The 4,882-nt window shown below is 38.4% G+C and overlaps 1 non-coding gene across 1 annotated transcript; it reads left to right on the plus strand.

Annotated features, from left to right (window-relative positions):
* Window positions 1-3,050: 3,050 nt before the first annotated feature.
* LOC112132458 (U7 small nuclear RNA) lies at window positions 3,051-3,112 on the plus strand. The gene has a single exon (XR_002914225.1). It is a non-coding gene; the product is annotated as a U7 small nuclear RNA (small nuclear RNA).
* The last annotated feature ends 1,770 nt before the right edge of the window (window positions 3,113-4,882 follow it).

The following is a 4,882-nucleotide window of genomic DNA, read 5'->3' on the forward strand; positions in this document are numbered from 1 at the left end:
CTAATGACAATTCTAGGTTCTTTGGCTTATTAAGCCTTCCAGGACAGTCTCAGTTATTCCAAGAAAATGCTCAAGTTAGTGCCTGTTTCCTCAACCCAATCCTAAAAAATTTGGACAGGAATGTATTGGAGAACCATTCTTATTTAATAGGCATATCTATAGAGACAGAAAGTAGATTAGTGGTTGATTGGGTCTGGGGGGTGGGAACCGAAAGGGTTGGGAGGAAATGGGGTATCTGCTAATGGGTATGGAATTTGGAGAGGGAGATGGTGAGAATGTCCTAAAATTAATTGTAGTGATTGTTATACAACTCTGAGAATATACCAAAAATTATTAATTTTATACTTTCACAGGGTCAATTTTATGGTAAGTGAATTGCATCTCAATTAAGCTGTTATTTAAAGAAAAAGACAAGAAAAGAAAAGAGAAAAAGAATGAAAACAGGAAAACCAGTTAGGAAGTGACTGCATTAGTCCAAGCACACCAGGGGGCTAGTAGCAAAGCCCTTGACCAAATACCCTCTTGGAGCACACCCTACCGTGTCATAAGATGATCATCAACTTGGTCTCTGCTTTACCATGCTACTTTAAGAAAACCCCTGTATTCATTTTCTAGGGCAACCGTAACAAAGTACCACAGGCTTGGTGGTTTAAACAACGGAAATTTCTTTCCTCACAATTCTGGAAACAAGAAGTCTGAGATCAAGGCGTCAACAGAGCTGGTTTCTTCTGAGAGCCCTCTCATTGGCTTATCGATAGCTGTCTTCTTGTGTCTTAAAATGATCTTCCTTCTGTACATCTTTGTCCTAATCTCCTTTTCTTATATTTAAGAACACCAGTCATCTTAGGGCCCACTCTAAAGACCTCGTTTTAGCCTAATTACCTCTTTAAAGGAGCTGTCTCTAAATAGTTATGTTCTGAGGTACTGGGGATTAGGACTTCAACATATGAATTTTGAAAGGGCACAATTTAGCTCATAATACTACTGTATTAGGGTTTTCTAGAGTGACAGAATTAATAGGATATATATATATATATACACACACACACACATAAAGGGGAGGTTAGTAAGTATTAACTTACATGATCATAAGGTCTTACAATAGGCTGTCTGCAAGCTTGAGGGGCAAGAAGAGCCAGTCTGAATCTCAAAACTGAAGATTGGAGTCTGATGTTCGACGACAGGAAGCATCCGGCGTGGGAGAAAGATGTAGGCTGGGAGACTAAGCCAGTCTCACCTTTTCACATTCTTCTGCCTGCTTTATATTCACTGGCACCTGATTAGATGGTGCTCATCCAGATTAAGAGTGGGTCTGCCTGCCCCAGCCCATTGACACAAATGTTAATCTCCTTTGACGACACCCTCACAGAAGCACCCAGGATTAGTACTCTGCATCCTTCAGTCCAATCAAGTTGACACTCAGTATTAATCATCACAACCATCCCACTTCTCCTGTACTAGGACTGCTAACTCAGAAACTGTGCATTCTACTGTAGCATCTGACACTTCCAAATCTTAGATGATCATGCTGCTCAGGACCTCAGCTAGCAGAGATTAAAAGAGCTCACCAACTTCATTTTAGCCATGAGCTGTGGTCCACTTTTTTTTTCACATAGCCTGGAAGACTTCCCAGCATATTTTGAATTTACAAAATAAACAAGGCAAAATATTAGGCTTCAAGAATCTGTCTCTTACTCTAGGATCCTTGAACTAGATGTCAGGGAAACAAATGGGCTACGTAATTAGACACACTGAGACACATTGTGCCCAGACAGAGAGGCAATAACTCCATGTCATTCTTTGCCTAGCAGAGCACATAAAACTGTTGTGCTATGGTGTGGGTGTCAATTTGGAGGAGAAATACAAACAACCAGCACTATGTCCAGTAAGAGCCATGAAGACTGGCTGGATTAAATAGAATGTTTTCTTGGGTGGCATAGACTGCTAGCTGTCTCCAATATCCATTCTCCTCTTCTTTGGTAAGAAAACCATAACTTCAGTTGTACACATGGCTACCGAAAGAAAAACTACACTTCTCAAAGTCTCTTGTGACAAGCGTCACATTTCTTTTCTTTTTCTTTTTTATTTTTTTCTTGAGATGGAAATCTTGCTCTGTTGCCCAGGCTGGAACGCAGTGGCACAATCTCGGCTCACTGCAACCTCCGCCTCCGAGGTTCAAGCGATTCTCCTGCCTCAGCCTCCAGAGTAACTGGGATTACAGGGGCCTGCTACCACGCCTAGCTAATTTTTTGTATTTTTAGTAAAGAGGGGATTTCGCCATGTTAGCCAGGATGGTCTCGATCCCCTGACCTTGTGATTCATTCGCCTCCTGTCACATTTCTATGCAACCACTGGAGAAATCACAGCGTTGGCTAACACATATTGAGCTCTCACTAATTGCTAGTTACAATTCTAAGTATTTTACATGCTTATTTTATTTACTTATTTATTTATTTATTTATTTATTTATTTATTTATTTTAATAGAGATAAGGTCTAACTAACTAACACCTGGGCTCAAGCAGTCTTCCCACCTCAGCTTCCCAGAGTGCTGGGATTACAGGCGTGAGCCACCGCACCCAGCCCTGACAGCTTTCTTAAAACAGGTTATATGCACGATTCATCTCTGCATTCTCACACACCTCATGTGGTGCCTAGCAAACAGTAGTAGCAAACAAATTTATTTAAATAAATGGATTTACACATGTCTGGGATGCCTGAAATGTGACAAGCTCATTGAAACCTATGAATGATTGCATCTTCCTCTTTAAACTGTTTTGTTTTTTAATAGAAAAAACTTCAATTTTGCCAACTATTCCCCATTTTAATTGTTAGTTTGAGCTCCTTCTTTCACATCCTCCATTTGACAAATTAGTATGGACATCTTGCAAAGTCTGATGATATCTTTTTAACTTTTTTCTTCTTTTTTATATGCAAGTCAATTCTTCTGGGTTTTTTTATTGGTAGTTTTTTATTATTCTATTTTAGTAGAGACTATGTATGTTATTTTAATTTTTTCCATATATATGTGTGTGTGTGTGTGTGTGTGTATAGTGTTACAGCTCTTTTAAAATTTGTTTAGCAGGCTTTCCAATTTTTTCCAGAAAGCTCCCTAAAAAATAAAAAATAAATAAATAAAGAATATATACATATATATACACACATACATATATATTTGAAGATCAAAAGAAATACATAAATAATTCTTTTCAGCATATACTGTAAATATTTGGCCGACCATATCCTAATTGAAATTCTTACATGAATTCAATAGCTATTGACCATTATAAACCCAGGGAAATCATATTGTTCTATGTGGCTGGTTGTTAGAAAGGACCTAAGGAGAGCTTTAACTAAGAGGCCAGGGACATTACTATGCATTTGTCTATTTAACCTTGATTCAAGCAATAAGAGCATTGTGAACATTTCTATGGAAGCTCAACCACCCAATATAAAGCCTAGTAAGATAATAATAAAAATCCTCATCTACCTCCTCAGGCCTCTTAACACCTGCCACCCAGTGAAGATTCCTGCGGTACTCGACTCCCAACTCCCTCCTCACACATTTATTGTTACTTATGACAAGGTCCACGAATCACTCTAAAGACGCTGCCCACCCTTTAATATCCTGCACAACCCTAAACTGTGCACAGCTGAGCCATCAGTAGCTAAGGAAGAGGTTCAAAGAATAGCTATTCATGGTATAGCCACAAGATACAACATGGAGACCAAAGGGCATCAAAAGAAAGACTCAAAGAGCAGAATGTTGCAGCGAGGCAGAGGCTTTTGAGAGAAAAGGAAACTTTGAGATGGCAGTTTTACAAGGGATTGAGACAAGTGAGCCTGTTTACATACACAGGATGGCTCCCTTTAATTAGTGGTCTCAGCAGGAAGAATTTGTGATGCTACGGACATCACAAAGGGCAGGTAATATTCTGATACATCTCTTCAGCACTCTGAAATCCTTGAAGTATCCAACTAGAGAAACAACTTTTTTTTAAAAAGAAAGGGAGAAAGAAATAAATAAAATCCTGTCAGTTTATCAGACTGACTTTCTAGCTGTCTGAGTTCACCCAGATGCAGTTTAAATGTATGTAGAATGTATTTTACCACATCTAGTTTGCTTCTACTTTTTTTTTTTTTTTTTTTTTTGAGATGGAGTCTCGCTCTGTCACCAGGCTAGAGCGCAGTGGCGGGATCTCAGCTCAATACAACCTCCGACTCCCTGGTTCAAGCTATTCTCCTGCCTCAGCCTCCTAAGTAGCTGGGATTACAGGCACATGCCATCATGCCTAGCTAATTTTTTTTTTTTGTATTTTTTAGTAGAGACAGGATTTCACCATGTTACCAGGATGGTCTTGATCTCCTGACCTCGTGATCCACCTGCCTCAGCTTCCCAAAGTGCTGGGATTACAGGCATGAGCCACCGCCCCCAGCTGCTTCTACTTTTAATTCCATGTAATATTGTATATCTGAGGAACACAAAGTAGATGTTTAATGATAATAGTATTGGAATTACACTCTTCCTTCAAAATATGTACATGCCAAGTCAAAGCCTGAGTATAAGTTAAGCAGATGCCTAAATTCATGTGACTTTACATGCAGTCCACTAAATGTATAACCAATAATTTTAGTCACAAAAATAGAAATCTTTCTTATTTTTATTACATTTTACAGTTTACAAAGCACTTTGAGCAGACAGTGAGTTTCATTTATGAAACAATCTTTGAAAACACATGTTTCTTATAGAAATAACTTGGAAAAATTTAAAGATAATTAAAAGCACTTTAACATCCTCTACACACATACGCACACAAAAAAAACCCTACAATAAAATTTTGCTAAATTTCTTTTCAGGGATATCCTCTTTAATTTATTTATAC

Source organism: Pongo abelii, chromosome 11, assembly GCF_028885655.2.
Source record: "Pongo abelii isolate AG06213 chromosome 11, NHGRI_mPonAbe1-v2.0_pri, whole genome shotgun sequence".
NCBI classification, from domain to species: domain Eukaryota; kingdom Metazoa; phylum Chordata; class Mammalia; order Primates; family Hominidae; genus Pongo; species Pongo abelii.